This window comes from Ursus americanus, chromosome 9, assembly GCF_024610735.1.
Source record: "Ursus americanus isolate L20-20 chromosome 9, mUrsAme1.1.p, whole genome shotgun sequence".
In the NCBI taxonomy this organism is placed as follows: domain Eukaryota; kingdom Metazoa; phylum Chordata; class Mammalia; order Carnivora; family Ursidae; genus Ursus; species Ursus americanus.
This window is the reverse complement of record NC_142135.1, coordinates 4,542,539-4,559,345: the sequence shown is the minus strand read 5'-3', so window position 1 is coordinate 4,559,345 and position 16,807 is coordinate 4,542,539. Positions and strand designations below refer to the sequence as shown.

At 52.4% G+C, this 16,807-nt stretch overlaps 1 protein-coding gene across 1 annotated transcript in view; it reads right to left on the bottom strand.

Annotated features, from left to right (window-relative positions):
* The window catches only part of COL22A1 (collagen type XXII alpha 1 chain), a 248,728-nt gene extending 232,926 nt beyond the window's left edge, over window positions 1–15,802 (bottom strand). Inside the window, exon 1 of the mRNA XM_045812201.2 lies at window positions 15,337–15,802. The gene's annotated coding sequence lies outside the window, so the exon portion shown is untranslated. The remainder of the gene's footprint in view (window positions 1–15,336) is intronic.
* Window positions 15,803–16,807: the final 1,005 nt, after the last annotated feature.

Here is a 16,807-nt window from a genome sequence, read left to right as displayed (position 1 = left end):
TAAGTTAGGAAATGTTCCTTGTGCTTCTACCCTCTGGAAGAGATTGTAGAGGACAGAACGGCCTCCTGCCCAGGAATGTACACGAGTGTTCACAAGATGCCCACTGAGGCAGGCAGGCCTGGTATGGAATCCCAGCTTTCTTCCTTAGTCATATGAATGAGCACTGCATCCCCATTAAAAAGGGGGTGACCTCTACATCGCAGGGGCTCTGAGGGTTATACAACATGCTTTCTCCGAAGCACACAGCACAGATACCAGCATAGACCAAGTGTGCAGGGAAGGTGAGATTTAGGAGAGCCCATTTCCCTGCCTTCCTCATCCCACCTCTGGTGGCAGTCCCAGCAAGCATGGGTGCCACGATTGCAGTTCTCTCTCTCCCCAGGCTCTGAGCTCTTTCCCGGGCTCAGCTGCCCAGCTGGCATGATGTAGGACACACCCTGTCCCTGGGAGGCAGAGCTTGGCCATTAGTCTCCAAAAGTCCAGCAATTAATTTGCTGAGCTGAGTTCCTGCCACAAGCCAGCCCATTGCCATAGTAACCAGTGTTCCCTATCCAGGGCCCCGGGGAGGATGGGGGGGAACTCTGAGCAGAACGCAATTTAAAGGGAGAAAATGAGATCTGGCGCATTGGAGGGCAGCCCGGGCAGAGAGCGCACTGGGTCTGCACAGAAGGTCTGGCTGCTGCCCACTGCGGGGAGGGGCTGGGTGGACTGAGGCGCTGCTGACATGTTGCCAGGGTGACGGGCGATGCTCTGGGCAGGAATCTGGTGGAGACATAAAAGCATGGCGCGGGGCGTCCAGACCACTGAGCTTTGAGCCTCCAGGGCTCACCTACGGGACTGCACCTGCTGGTCAGATGGGGAAGAGGGAGCTGAGTGGCATCCTCTCTGCAGAGCTGCTCAAAAACCCAACTGGGGGAGCCAGGGAAGCACTGGAAAGCCTGGGTCCTGGATTCGAACTTGGCTTTGTATGGCCTGGATCGAGTCCTCCTGGGTCCGTAAATACGTACTGAGTATTTCCTGTGTGCCAAGACCTGTGGGGGGCACTGGCTTCTCCTGGGGCACCGAGCATCGGGATGAAGCTTCTCGACCAGAATCCCTGGGTTCAAATTCTTACTAGCTGTGCAAACCAGGGGAGTCACTTCACCTCTCTGGCCCTCAGCCCTTTCATATAAGAGTGGGGATAACAATGCATCTCACTGGAAGAATTATCTGACTTGTTACATGTACAAAACTTAGAACGATGCCTGACCACAGTGAGTGCTAAAGGCACACTATTTTTGTGATTTTCTAATCCTTTCTTTTCTCACCTATAAAGTGGGAATGAGAGCCCTTCCTTCCTGGATCTATAGAGGACATGAGGCAATCAATGGGGTGATAATCTTGTATAAAGTCAGATGTCGGCCACCACAGCCACAAACAACGTTGAGGGGAGACTCTCGATCTGAGCTACTGAGAACTCAGCTGCGGGTGACTGCAGGGGCACCAGGAATTGCGCTGTTTTACTGTCTAAATCAAACCTGCCCTAAATGCGTGTCAACACTGACTAAGCACCAGGCACGTAGGATAGGACACTCTGTCCAGAACTGTGATCCAAGATATACAAAGAACTCTTGAAGCTCAACGATACGAAAACAAACATCCTGGGGCGCCTGGGTGGCACAGCGGTTAAGTGCCTGCCTTCGGCTCAGGGTGTGATCCCGGCGTTGTGGGATCGAGCCCCACATCAGGCTCTTCCGCTGGGAGCCTGCTTCTTCCTCTCCCACTCCCCCTGCTTGTGTTCCCTCTCTCGCTGGCTATCTCTGTCAAATAAATAAATAAAATCTTTAAAAAAAAAAAAAAGAAAGAAAGAAAACAAACATCCTGATTTTAAAAATGGGCCCATGTTTTTAACAGGCACATCACCAGAAAAGAGGCACAGACGGCAAGCAATCACGTGGCATCAGAAAACCATAAACTAAAACTACATCCCACGACACACCTATGAGAATGGCCACGGTCTGCGCGCGGACAACACCGGACGCTGGCGAGGACGCCGAGCAACAGCACTGCCCGCTCACGGCTCGTGGGAACGCAGAATGGTGCAGCCACACGGGAAGACAGTTCGGTCGTTTCCACAAACTAAACATGCTCTTCCCATGTGGTCCAGCAGCCACGCTCCTTGGTATTCACCCAAAGCAGCTGGAATCTTACGTCCGCACAAGAATCTGCCCGGGGATGTGTTCGGCAGCTCCATTCCCCATCACCAAAACCCGGAAGCACTCAAGATGTCCTCCTGCAGGTGAACAGATCCGTGATCTGTGGTCCACCCAGACAAGGGAATATTATTCAGCACTCTAAAGAAATGAGCTGTCGGGCCGTGAAAAGACATGAAGGGACCCTAAATGCTTATCAGTCAGTGAAAGAAGTCAATCTGAAAAGGCTGTACGCTGTAGGACTCCAGCTTTGTGACATTCTGCAAAGGGCAAAATCGTGGAGACCATAAAGGGGCCCGTGGCTGCCAGGGGGCTGGGGTGGGGAGGAGACGGAGAGGCAGAGCACAGAGGACTCTCAGGGCAGTGAAAACATATGTCAAGACCTACAGCTGATCCAACTGTCTGGGCGGTAACGAAACCGCCAGATGAGGACACGGTGAGACACACGCAGACAGGACCGTGCTGGTTTCCCTGCAACATGTTCTCTCTTCATAACAAGCTGGCAAAGGGGTGTCAAGTTCAGGAGAGCTATGGAATGTGCCCCGGATCACACAGCCAGGGGGTGACAGAAGTAGGGTTCAACCCCAGGCCACCGTGAGCCTAGATTCGGGGTCTGTCTCACTGGAGCAGAAAGGACTGGTCTCCGCCCTCCAGAGAACAGCGGCACATGCCTGGGTGCCTGGTGGGAGGGGAGGTAAGAAGGAGCCCAGGCTTTCCGCCGTCTTTGGTCCTACTGATGAGCAAGACTGTCTGTCCTCTCCTGTGTCCTCATTAGCTCATCGCAAGATTTAAATGGAATCCGCTTAAGCCCCACCAGCCAAAGTGCAGGACTCATGGGACTAAACATGGAACTGGAGTGAGGGATGTGGCCTCCTTCTCTAGGCTGCGGAATTCAAAAATATTTCCTCTCTGTTGTTTTTCTTTCCCCCCTAAGAAGAGGCAGGATGCCAGTCGTTTCTCTCTCAGTTGCTAAAATTTGTGAATGAAATTCAAGCTCTGTCTATTCTTCAAACAACACGTATTCCTTAAACTGGCCCCCGGAGGACCTGCAAGGCGACCCTTGCCCTGCAGCCGGCACCCCCCGCTGCTTCACTGTTCTGCACGGTCCACGGGTCGTCAAATTACTAACTGAGCAAGTATTCACCGCATCCCAGGCTACGTGCCAGGCATTTTCCAATCATTGGGTAGAGCAATATCCCTGCCTCCACGGAGCCTACTTTCTAGGAAAAGAGGAGAATGTGAAACAAGGAAACAAGTAAGCAACAATGCGGTTTCAGAGCAGAGATGACTTGAGCACTATGGGGTGAAGTGATTGATGTTGATTTGGGTAAGACAGTTTTTACACTTTGTAAAAGGCCAGTCTCCAAGGTGGGGACATTGAACAGAGATCTGAATAATAGGAAAAAGCCAGCCATCCAGAAAGAGGGGTGCGGTGAGGAGTAAGAGGACTCAGTTCCTGGATTCCAGAAGCCAGCAGCTTGGGAAGTGACCCCAGCCCTCAGCCTCCCCCAGACCTCGTGGTCTGCACATGCTCACGAGAACCCAACGGGGCCCCTAGTGCACACACATGATCTGTAGCCTTGCGGGTGAATCCTGCAATAACCCCTCTCTGCCTCTGGACAAAGCTCAGAGCTCCCCCATCACGGACCTTCACGGGCTGGCTTAGATGCACCTCTCTGGCCTCCCCTCTGTCACCTGACTGCATGTCAGCTCGGCCTTATGTGACCAAGGGAGAAGGGAATGGGCGAGCGGGCAGTGCAGGAGCAGGGAGGGGACAGCCCGCATGCCCATGATTCCATGTGGCATGAATGAGTGAGGTCCCAGCATCAAATAAACACTATAAAAGGGAGGCAGGCTTGGGTTGCTGGGTTGGTGTCCAACCAAGGGAGCTGTCTGCACTACAAGGATACTCCAGTTATAAGCAGCCCCAAAGCCCCCGCTGGGCAGAAATGCAAGGGGCAAGGGAGAGCCCTGACCAGAAGACAGCCAGCAGGACGGCCCCTGCCGCCACTGAACTTTGGGCCTGCTGCTCCTTCCTTTCCCCTCATCCTCGCCCAACCCTCTGGAGAACAAGGGGAGGAGGGAAAAGGCCAACCACCCCCCAGTGCCACCACCAGGTCCCTCAGGACAGTGGTTACCATTCGCGGTAATGGGGGCCGGGGTGTGTGCAGAGCACACAGTGAATGAGCGATTACACTTCGGGGCTGGAACTAACTGGACTAGCCTTTAGCCCTTGAAAGTGAACAGAAAGGCTTGGGTTGTGGCCATGGTTTGTTACCGGACAAGAAAGGGGGCTCTGATCAGACACGGCTGAGAGCAAATATGGGGAACATATGGGGGTTTTGTTCCCATATGCCACTGAGCTCCGGCTGTTCGAAGACGGTTTCTCGAGCATTATTACTATTAACCACCTACTGCATCAGACTGACAGGCTGACAGGTGAATAGGAAAACCGTCGCCTACCACCGGTCCCCTCAAGATTGGTGGCACTCCAAGTCAGAACTGATTTGTACGTGGACTCGAGTAAGTCACCAAGCACCAGCCACACAGCAGGTGCACAGCCACACCTGAAAGCCCCACAACAGCCTGATGTGTTCAGAACCACGTGGTTATAAATGGCAGACACTGGTTCATGTTCGGGGCCACCCTCTCTGGGGTTACCGGCTGCCTCCTGAAGGAAATCAAGAGATTAAGTGGGAAGGACCATCAAGGGCTGACTGTAGGCCCTGGAATGTCAGTGTTCGGAGTTTTGTGCTGTAGTTAACATGCAGGGAAATGTTCCAGAAAGGTGCTCAATCTAAAGGGCTTTAGGGGAGTTGGAAGAGAAGGGCCATAGAACTGGGCACCCTGAGACCACTCCTATCTGTCCTCCTCTGCACTCCTGCACCCCAGGGAATGTCTCCTGCCTGGTCCCACCTCTGTTTTAACGCTTCTAGACTCCCTTCCTCCAGAAGCAGAATTCACCTCTTGCTCTTGCCAAAAATTCTTCTCCCACTCTGTTGGTGTGGTTCCCGGGAGGGGGCGCCATCCGCCTGGCCAGTGGGGTGGCACAAGACCAGACTAGACCAGCATAGATTCCACTTCTTCCTGGTTGCTAGACTATGACAAGGGTCAAGCATGTGAGCAAGCTGGGCCATCTCCGGGAACTCTGCTGGAGTTTCCGGAGAGAGGTGCATTTCTACTCCAGGTGCCAAGTTTAGAGATGCTGAAGGCCGTCAGGACACAGAGGACCCTGGTGGAGAATGAAGTCGCATACTGGTGGGAACAAGATAAGGTTCATCACTTCATCACCGAACCCAATGTTGCCCGAAGTCCAGAGGCATCAGAGATGTGCTGCGTAAAGCAAATGCCTCTCCACCTTCGCTTCTTAAACTCAAGCCAATTTGCACCGTGGTTCCTTCTCTGCAAACTACAGAGCCCGTGTGTGCTTAGCCAAGCCCAGCAGGTACAGCCCCTGCTCTCCAGAGCTCACCCAGACCCCGCATGCACGTCCCTGGCTCCTTAAGCACAATCCTGGCTCCTTAAACGCTATGCTCACTCTACATCTTGCCTCCACTTTCCCTCCTTTCAGCTCTGATTCTCAACCCAGTTTAGACAGGCTTTCCCGGAATGACCCCGCTCAACCTCCCCTCCAGGGCAGACTTCCAATCTCCATCCAGATCCCCCACCCTGCATCCCTCCTGGGCCAAAAGGGCAGCCCGGACAGGAGGCCAGCCTCCCTTCAGCCTATACAAATGCTCTTTTTTGAGCCATTAGCTAATTCCGACGTCTCAGGGCTGCCACAACCCCGTTCTTATTCCATGCACATCTTTGGCACTGCTGAATTCTTCCCAATATTTTCTTCTTTTGTTTCCTCTCCCCCTCCGAATACACTGTCTCGGGGCATTTCACAAGAGACTGTCTCAGATTACAGGGTCCTGAGGACACAGAAAGATATTTCTGTTTAACTTATTTTGAGCAGCGTCTGGTCTGATGAAGCAATGGGTATAAATAGAGCTCCAGGACCCACACAGATTAGGGAGGTGCCGTCCCACCGGGCTCCCCCTTTCCTAGGGGAGAACGGTGAGGTCCTGGGCCACACGGAGCCACTGGGTGCTTGGGAGAGCTGCAGACTCTAGTTCTCCCACCTGCTTCCACTCCCAGCTGCCTGATCTCAGCTCCCGTCTCCCAGCCTCAGGGGCCGCATCTGTAACAAGGGGGCGTTATGAGCGGAGGCATTAGTCCCTAGCTCAGCACCCTAAAAGGGTGGCCATAAAAATAAAAATAAAAAAAGCTGCACGCACTCAATTAAAGGAAGTTATCATCATCAGAGAGTCCTTTTCAGTATTTAATCCACGCCAACAGGGTCTCCGCCAACCCGCATCACCGGGCTGGAGACCTCTGAGAGCAGTCCACCCCAACACTTGCCACGGCCCCAGGCTCCAATCCCCGCTCCGCCCCTCTTACGCACACACTCTGGTCTAGACATCCTGGTAACCAGGTGCTCACAACTCCACAAGGCACCACGCACACCTCTAATTTTAAAGTGGAACAGGAGGGAGTTAGAGAGGACTTAGCCGTCTTCCGATGGGGAAGCTGAGGGACAGGGCTGTTGCCAAGAGGGAACAGGCACTTGACTCCCCTTTCCCAGGGGAGCGCGGTTCCCCCCAGGCGGGCTCCAGCAAGCTGGTTTTTGGAGCCCCACCTTGAGAGACCCTATAGTCTCTGATCCCCACTCTGCTGGAGGGCATACGCTCCTCACAAGCTCTGAGGACAGTTTCCCTTCTGAGAAGGAGACGCCTACATCTGGACCAGATTATAAACTCCCGTGCTCTACTCAGAGTTTGCACACTGCTCCCCCTCAGCACAGAGATCATCGGACAAGACAGGTCTGTTCCTGTCGCTTCCCACCTTAAAGTCTTTTCATTGTGGCCCTTCTCGATTTGACCCCAATCTCCTTTTCCAGGTTCATGGCCCCTACACCTTACCTCATGAATCTTATTCGCCAACCTCAAAGATTTCCCTCTTCTTCCAACATCCCAGTGTTGTCTTTTTCTGCCTCTCTGACATTGCCTCTGAGATGCTTTCTTTTCCTTGCCAGGCAGACTCCTACTTATGCTCCAAAACCCAGCCTATGTTCTTTCTCCTCCAGGAAGCTTTCCCTGATTTCCCAGGCAAGAAGTATATTACTATCTTCTTTAGGCTTCCACACAACCCCTGAATTTTAGCACCCCACAAGTGGTATTAAAACTGACCTACTTAGGGGTGCCTGGCTGGCTCAGTCAGCAGAGCATGGGACTCTTGATCTCGGGGTTGTGAGTTTGAGCCCCACGTTGGGTGTAGAGAATTCTTAAAAATAAAAACCTTAAAAAAAATAAAACTGACCTTCTTATTGGCCTGTCTTTTCCACTGAGCTCCTGAGACTTAGGGATCGTGTCTCTGGTCTCTCTCCCTCTGTGCCTGGAATGGGGACAGGCACACAGCAGGCCCCCCGTGTATCAATGTCACAGAAACAAACCAATCAATGGGCCGGGTGTCTGAACTATATTTAACTCTGTATTTCACTTAGATAGTAATGGGAAGATCTCTTTTATATTTTCTAGAAAAAAAATTTTTTTAAATAACCTTGAATCTTCTACTCCCTGCGACAGAGCAAGCCTATAGATTCTCACAGGAATTACGGTCTTTGCCTGTCCACTAAGAGTGTTTCTTTTCTTCCAAAATACAGCCTCAGACCCCACCACGTCCCGGCCGTCCCGCAGGCACAAGCACGTGAAGAAGGTCAGGAGCACAGGCACGGGGACGCACCAGGCACGGAGGTCCTGCAAGATCAGCTTTCTCCCCACCGGAGGGCTCCGAGCTGTCACAGCACGGGGTTCTCCAGCTCCGTTCCTAAAGGAACCCGTGGCTTTGGCATCATCGTGCCGAGACCCCAGGACCAAGCCGAGGGGAAACCCCAGAATGTCTCCCCGTCAAGGGGATCTGTGGGAGGATCTCCCTTCATTTCCACTGTGCTTTGCTGTAGCTGGCAAAGCCGAGTTTGTGAACACAGCCTGGGCATTCACTGGTGGGAGTTCGCAGCAAGAGGGACGGGAGAAAAGCCTCTTGAAAAGTTTTGTTTGAGAGGCACCTGGGTGGCTCAGTCGTTAAGCGCCTGCCTTCGGCTCAGGACGTGATCCCAGAGTCCTGGCATTGAGCCCCGCATCAGGCTCCTCTGCTGAGAGCCTGCTTCTTCCTCTCCCACTCCCCCTGCCTGTGTTCCCTCTCTCGCTGGCTGTCTCTCTGTCTGTCAAATAAATAAATAAAATCTTAAAAAAAAAAAGAAGTTTTGTTTGAGCAAAGGACCGTCATAAACCTGTCCTCTTTCCTTTTCACCTGAAAACCCATCCAGCCGTGGCCGATGGAAACACGGCAATGTGGACTCACTCACTCACTCACTCACTCATTCATTTTTCCACTCGTGTATTTGCCTCCTCGTTCGCCGCCAGCGTCAGGAGTTTCCCTACTCCCTCCCCCACCCACCCGCACAAATGCTCACCCGTGCCACCCACTGTATCCCCCGCCCACCCCAAGGCCACGCCAGAGTCCCCAAGATGGAGATAACCAAGGCAGAGTGCCTGCGTCTGGGGCCACACGCCGTAGGGGACAAATCATTAAAGAAACAGTGCGGCGAATTCTCTTTCCCCAAGACTCAACTTAGGTGTTCCAGCTCCTAGAAGCCTTCTGTGAAACCCCAGCCCTGAGGAGTCACACTCTGACACAGAAGGGATGAGAAGAAGGGAGGGGAGCAGCGGGGAGCAGCGGGGAACAGAGGCCTCTGCTCTTATCTTGTCCTTGGGCTGGTCTCTTAACCTCTCCAGGTCTCTCCTTATACATAAGGTGATTACTAAATAGCTCTAGGATTGTTGCAGAAGTTACGGGGGGCGGGGGGTGCATACAAACACTCAGTGCCAGGGTCTGCACTGTAGGAGTACTTGTCCCTGGTAAGTGGTTGACTGAGGGGTGAAGTGTCCCTCTGCCGTCCCCAGCACAGAGCGCCTGAACCCTCACCCAGCACACCGAGCAGCCTGGTATGGGGGCGCTGTTGTACCGGTCCTTCACTCCCTAAGCACACCTAGCATTCACGGCATGATCAATGGTAACTGGATGGACCCCTGTGGGCAGGGCTATTTTTTGTTAAGATTTTATTTATTTATTTGAGAGAGAACAAGAGCGGGGGAGGGGGGGCAGAGGGACAAGCAGACTCCCCTCTGAGCATGGAGCCTGACACAGGGCTCGGTCCCAGGACCCCAAGATCATGACCTGAGCCTGAGTCAGATGCTTAACCAACTGAGCCACCCAGGTGCCCCAGGAAGAGCTACTGTTAAAGGAGCAACCAAAGATGCATGGGATTATGGATATTTACATTTATGTATATGGACACAGCTACTAAGTCACTTCAGGGAGGGGGTGATCAAGTGGGTTCGGGTACTTTCTTTCCTCATCTAAGAACAAGCTAGTGTGACTGAAGGGAAGTCCTGGGGCCCCATCACCTTCTAAAGGTGTTGTGCACTAGTAATGAATCACGGAACTTTACATCAAAAACTAGGGATGTACTGTATGGTGACTAACATTATATAATAAAAAATATTATTAAAAAAAAGAAAAGAAAAGAAAATTGACCTACCAGGAGCTAAGGGTGTCAGACCTGCTCAGTCACCAGAGATCCCAGGGCCCTAGGCTGACATTCGATATGCTATCAGAGCTCCCTCCCTGGGCTCCTGCACAGAGATGTGTAAATGGTGCTGGAAACCACACAGCAAGCAAACAAGAGGGCCAAATTCAGACCTGAGCCAGACCTACCCTCGCCAACATGGCCCGATCCCCAGGCTCAATGCAGGCCTCAACGATGCGCCAAGTGCCAGAGCTGTCGGTCATCAAACAAGGCCCTCCCTGAACGGCAGATGGTGTAAACATCCCTATGACTTCTCCAGTATTGATACTTCACTCACTGATTTCACCGTGATTTAAATCAAATTGCAATTTCATTTATTCAATACCTACTTTGTACCAGGCACTTGATTAATACCATTTTGAAATTACTTTATTCCACAGAGATCAGTTGGGTTCCCACCGTGCCCAGCATTGTGTAGACGCTGGCAGTACGTAGATAAATAATGTGAAACACATGATCTCAAGGAATTCACTGCCTCCTGGCAGAAACAAACGAGCCCATAGTGGGTTAGAAGAGCTGATGACGTGGAGCTGTCAGCAGCATGGGGTCCTGGGGTCGAAGAACCCAAGGTGCACAGAAAACCCAAGCCGACTTGCCCACAGCAGCTTGGGTGCAAGGAAAAGATGTGAGGATGCTATTAGGTGTTTCTCCATTGGCCTGGAAACAATCCACCAAGGGCCTCATTCTGTCCCTCAGTTTTGCCGAAAGCAAATGAGGACCACTGTACCACCGCCCAATGGACTCGCGGCAAGCATTAGACCAAGCAGAACAGAACCCAATTCCTTTCAATTATTAATGGAGTCCAGTCCTAGGAGCCAGACATTGTGCTACATAACCATGTTTTAGAATTCATTGTTGTCGTTCCCAAACCGTGCAAACACTGGATTCTGATCGATGTGTATGTTTGGATATAATGTTGTAAAAGGTTATTTGCCACAATGTTACTATTGTTAAGGGGGTGCAGAGGGGGGAATGCAGGGGTTTGCTAATCCAGCCTCACTTGTAACAATACACTTTTATTACTTTTATAATTTAAACTATTCTAACGAGAAATATTTTTTAAAAAGTAAAAAGCGCTTCCAAATGGTGTATTTGCCTCTTTGTATAGTTCCATACATTTACCTAATATACTCGGTCTGGAATTTGGGGTAAGGGTATGAGCTTTGCACTAACCCATGGGTTCGGCTCCCAGTTCTGTTGCAGCTTACACATTGCAGGACCGTCACAAGCCTCGGTCTGTCCATCTGCACAGCGGGGAAGAGCGGAGCTAATTCACAGCAGGAAACGATGTAAGAAGGCCAAGCACCCAGTCTGGCACCAGGAGCCCTCAATCTCAGATAGGCTCAGGGCTACATTATTTTTGTGTTTACAGAGCTCAAAAAATGTCATTGGAAATGGGATTTAAATTATGCTAAGTAGCTCCAAAAACATGAAATCAGGACTGGCAGATGGAAGTGGTAAAACAACTCTGCATTCAATCAAAGAAAGACTTTTTAACCAGATATTCAGCAATGCATTAGAGGCCTCCTTGGGAAGTGAGGACCCCTCTGCCCCTGGAGGTGGGCCACGAGCAGGTGGGCAGGCACCCGAGAGACGTGGGATACAGTCATCAGATAAGGAGACTGGGCAAGGTGGCTGGGATGCTCATAGAACTGTCTTCAGGTAAGAGCCCTTAGAAGGAGGGAGTATCTGGCAAAGCCATATGCAGACACCCCGAAGCCACAATCACAAACAAGTTCGCAGTTGTTTTATTTTTAAGTGACACTTTCTTTTATGGCTTAGGTCAGTTGGCTTTTTCTTGTCTTTATGGACTCAGGAGCATACTGTCCCCTAACAACGTGGCTACCCAGCAGTCGGGGCCAGCTCCAGTGTCCGGGATCTGCCAGTACACAGAGCAGAGGCTTCTCCCTCACGTCAGTTCCAACCAAAAGACGGTGTCGATTCCTTTTTTCCCCAATATTTTATAATGAACCAAACTTTAAAAAAAAATGAAAATGATACTCTCATCTCTACCAGCACATAGCCAGAATTAACTAGAAGGAGCCAGCTTCCAGGAACTGGGAGTACACTGTCTGAGGCCCCAGGCCTTGGTCGTGGGCAGTAGGAGGGAGCTCAGCCATCAGACAGCTGTGTCACAGAAGGATTCTAGCATCTTGGCGAGCACAGCGTTGGCAGGTCCCACCTCCACACACTCCCGGGTTATTTACCAAGACTTCCCTAATCTTGTGCATGGCGCTACCTGGCATTCAGCCTCTCGTGAACACTCTGTCCTGATACCTCCCAAAACATGAACGTGCCCACCTCCTCTGCCCCAGAAACCCATTCCTCGGAATAATATCAGAGCACGTCATGGCAACAGGCGGGAAGTCGTGTGCAGAGATGCTCACTGCCGTAGCACGCGGGAGCTGTTAGCTCACCGCTTGAAGGAATTTAAGAAGCAATACCAATGGTACCAACCCTGCCCAACACACATGTACACACACATACACATGTGTGCATTTCCACACGTGCACGATGCCAAGTCCTGGGCAGGAAGACCAGAGGGTCAACCCCTCTGTGTCGCAGCGCCTCACAACACCTGTGTTTGACACCCACCTCTGTCTCTATTACGAAGCAGGTAAGTCCCTCATGTTTGCCTGGACTCTGTTTCCTCACCTGTAGGATGGGGAAATTGCACTTTTCCTCTCTTACCAATCTCGGTCTTCCTTGATTTTGCAGTTACTTTTATGAGGCGTCCTAGCCTGGTCCAACTCTGGAGCAGCGGATTGGCTAAAGAAATCCTCGGGACCTTTCCCACCCTAAAAAAAATGACTGCAGGCTCTTCTCATTTTCTGGTTCTCCTTGTAGGCCTGCATCCCTACCAATGCTCCCTTCCAAGGGGAAGTCTTCCCAGCTGGAGGAAAAGGCCTTTGTGGAAAGGACAATGGACTTTGATCCCCCAGAAGTGGCTCTGAATCCTGACTCCATGTATCCTCTCTCCCTGTCCTCAGGTAAGTGGTTCAAACACTGGTCTTCCATTTCTTTGTTGGTAAAACCAAGATAGGAATGCCACCTAGAGCTCACCGTCCTGACCCCCAGTGACCACATCAATCAGAACCAGCAGCACTGAAGGAAGAGAGGAGGCAGGAGGCCACTGGCCGAATTTGGAGGCTGGAGAGGAAGCCCTCAGGAAGTGCAGAATCTCAAGCTGGGAAAAGGACTTTAGATGTCCACCAGGCCCAAGCATTCAAAGTTCAGCTCAGCCCTCTGCCTGCTGTCTGAAATTTAAGCCATCCAAGCTTGGCTTAACTACCTCCAGTACTGGGGGACCTTCTGTCCCCACCAATGAGTGGATCCCTTCGGTCCCTGCCCAGCTGTCCCTCCTGGACTGGAATCCAGCATCCAACAAAGCTTCCCTCACCAGGCCCTCCTACTTTCACCCCTTGGGCACGAAGAGCGCAGTTCAGCTGCGACTCCTACATGACATCCCTGCAGGCCGCCGCGGCCATACAGCTTCCTTCCTGCATGCCAGACGACCCTTCGGGGGTGGCAACGATCCTTCCACGTGAGCCATGGCTTCCATTCCCAGGAATCCTGCTTTCCCTCCTCCGAAAGCATTTCCGCTTATCTGCCCCCCTCTTAGAAAGGAATCAGAGAGGGAGCGATAACTGGGCTCATCCCGTGTGGAGCTGCCAAGCTCTGGGGTCCAAGGAGACCCCCACTGGCCACACAGACAACTGTGGACCAGGGGAGGAGGGCACACCCCTCGCCAAAGTGGGTGGCCGCTCGGACCTCATGCAAGGAAAAAGTTGTCCTGTCTTCTCATTCTTCAAGAAAAACAAAAGTTTAAGATTTGTACATAAAGTCTGCTGAACAACTTATTGGCAAGTAATGAAATCAAAGTTAAAACAACCCGTGAAATATTAAAACTGTGGATCAGCCTCAGAGCTACTTATTGCTACTTTTTTTAACCATTCTGTAGCTGCGGGAAAGCTTTCTTAAACACCTGATGACATTTGGAGGCACCAGGAAAACCAGGTGTAAACACCTGTTCTGGGGGCTTTAAAGGGCCCATGGATCCCCTAGGGCTGTCTCTTCCAGTCTCTTGCCTGGAATGAGAGGCCCAACAACCACAGGGTGACAATTTCCCAAAGTCACAGTCGGCCGCTCAACAGCAGCGGGACAAAGAAATCTAGGCTGGAGTGGGGGTGCTGCCTCCCCGGGGCGACAAGCACAGGCGGCTGAGATGGACTATGTGCCTTCCACAAGCCCCGCTCTCCCAGAACTGTCCCTCCACGTCCCTTCCATCACCTCCGCCTGGCAGATGAGGACACTGAGGCTCACGGACCGTCCCGGAGCTCAGGCAGCCCCATGAAGCAACAGGGTTAGGAGCTCCAGTCCTTCACCTGCACCCACTGTACAGCTGGGTAGCCCGCCCCTCTCTGCGGCCTCTGAGAACTCAGAAGCCCTGGAATTTAGAACTTTCCTGAAACAGTGCAATTAACTAAATAAACTAGAAGGGGTCCCAGGATTCCTCCCAAAGCCAGGGTGTTCTCACAGGCTGTCTGGGATTTTGCTGGGCATATATCATCAATGAGACAGACGGGGGGCTGGAAAGGCCTGTGCAGGGACAAAGGTGCTGTCGCAGGCTCTGGAAGATGACCCATTAGTCGGATGAAGTTCTGGGGAGAGGGACGCAGCCCAGCGCTCCAGGACCGGCTGATGGCACCGCACCTCCCTCAGGGGATGCCTGGTAAGCCTGGCCCCTGGCATCTCCGAGGCTCCATGGGAGTGGGGAGAAGTGGGGGCACATGGTCCGGTAACACCACTAACGCAAGTTACAACTTCATCACTTGGGCCCGGAAACTCTGGCCTGCTACACTGGAGGACAGGCAGAAAAAAGGGCAAACCCCCCACCCGGGTTTGAGACCACTGAGAGGGGGATAATAAACTGTTCAGAAGGAAAGAGATCTAAATTTAGACCAAGAAGGCAAAGTTCGCTAAAAATAATGCAAAACTAAAGGTAAGCTGTGCTCTCTCCTCCACTGTTTCTCTTTTTCTTTCGTTTTCCAACACCTTTCTGGATTTTACTCCAAATTTCTTACTGGAAAGTTGAAAGGGGCTGGGAGATCTCAACAACTTTTAAAAGTAGCAACTCGGAAAGAAGTCCCTGTAGCCGACACACCCCAGTCATGGCTGGGCTCCTGCTCTCCCCAGCTGCTCCCCTAAAATCAGACAGGTAGGTTCTCACTGACTTGGCTTCATTTTACTCTGAAGTTGGCAAAGCACAGACCTGTCAGCTCAGGACTGAGGTCCCTCCCCAGAAGCCCCAGAAGGAAACAGCTCAGTCTGGAGAGGGCACTCTCCCCAGCTCCGGGCGCCACTGCTCCTCCTTCCTCCCCAAGGACAGATGGGTGTAAGCCTGAAACCCCATGACCTCCAGCAGCCTCCAGAGAAGAGAACCGGCCTTACCTGGCAAGGCAGAAGAAGCTCAAAAGGATGCCAGCTGGGGTTCCTGTCCTGGGCGAGATCCACTGGAAGCAGTGTCCGGAGAAGCAGCCAGCCCCAGGCAGCCCCCTGCTGGGGTGGGGGTGGGGGGTCCACCGGCGAGCAAACACGCTCCCCCTCCCCCCTCCCCAATGTAGCAATCTCAATCTCCAGACAAGACTTGTAATAATCTGGGGGCTTCCTCCAAACCAGGGGTCCCGAGAAAGAGCTAGTTTTAAAACCCGTAAGTAAAGAAACACAGTAAAAAGGTAAGGCTTTGAACTTAGAAAATAAAACAGAAAGTGCTGGAGAAACACAAAAATGAGGAAAGGGGAGACAGGTCCTCCGGGAGACCTGCAGCAGCGGCGGCCGGCCCAGCTGCTGCCCAAGAACAAAGCTGCTCGGTCCCCCCAGGGGCAAAGTGGCCGGGCGGTGGGAGCCCCCAGCTCACAGCGCGGAGGGAGGAGCCGGCGGTGGGCGGGCTTGGGAGGAGGGCCGGCGGGAGGGGCGGTGGCGGCCGGGAGGACCGAGGTCTGTGCCCTGGGGGCGGGAGCCAAGCCGGCGGGAGGGTGCGCCCCTGCGGGAAGGGGCCGGGGCAGCTTGGCTTCCAGGCAGTAGAGGCTGCCCTAGGAAGCCCGGGACAGGGGCTGACAACTCCCTGTCCGCTTATAGACTCCACCGGATATTTTGGTCCCTTTTACAGCCTGGTCTGGAATAGGCTGTATTTCAACCCCCCCTCCCCACTCGGCAGCAGCTGCAGGCCAGCTTGGAAAGTTTAGAGGGACAGGGGGGTGGGGGTGACTTTGCCATTTGTCCTGCAAGGAGGGCCCCCCCCACCTGTCCCAGCACCTACCTGCCTCTTCCTACAGGTGGCCCTGTTTGCTGGCTCTCTCTACATCCTGGGGGAGGGGTGGATCCTTGTCCTTATTATTAGATGAGGATCTGGAAGGCCCAGAGGGCTTCATCACCTTCCAGAGTCTCTCAGAAGAGGGGGACAGAAGCCAGATAGGTCTCCTGAGCAGTGAGCAAAGATTTCAAAATAGAGTCGGCATTGCTAAGAGTCATGCCAACGGGTCAGAAGGATATTGAAGCAGGACCTACGCCCCTCTCCTGTATCAATTTTTGGAACACCATGACCTCTGGACTTTTGTCAGTTGCACCTCCACCACCTTCTAGGAGACATCCTACCTTGGACTGGAATAGAGATAATACAACACCTGTTAGCTAAAGAGCCGATCCCGTATCGGATAGTTGGACTCTCTCCTTGCGGGGTTTGCCTTTATAAGCCTGCACTCCTCATGGGAGCACACTTTGAATTGGAGTAGACTTCGTGTCTCCAGGATTGCAAATAAACAAATTTGGTTGTTTTACAGACTCTTCTTGAGCCACGGAACACTTTTCGCTTCCTTTTATAGGGCAAGCCCCAGCAGCAGAGAACTAACAGGTGCGGGCCCAG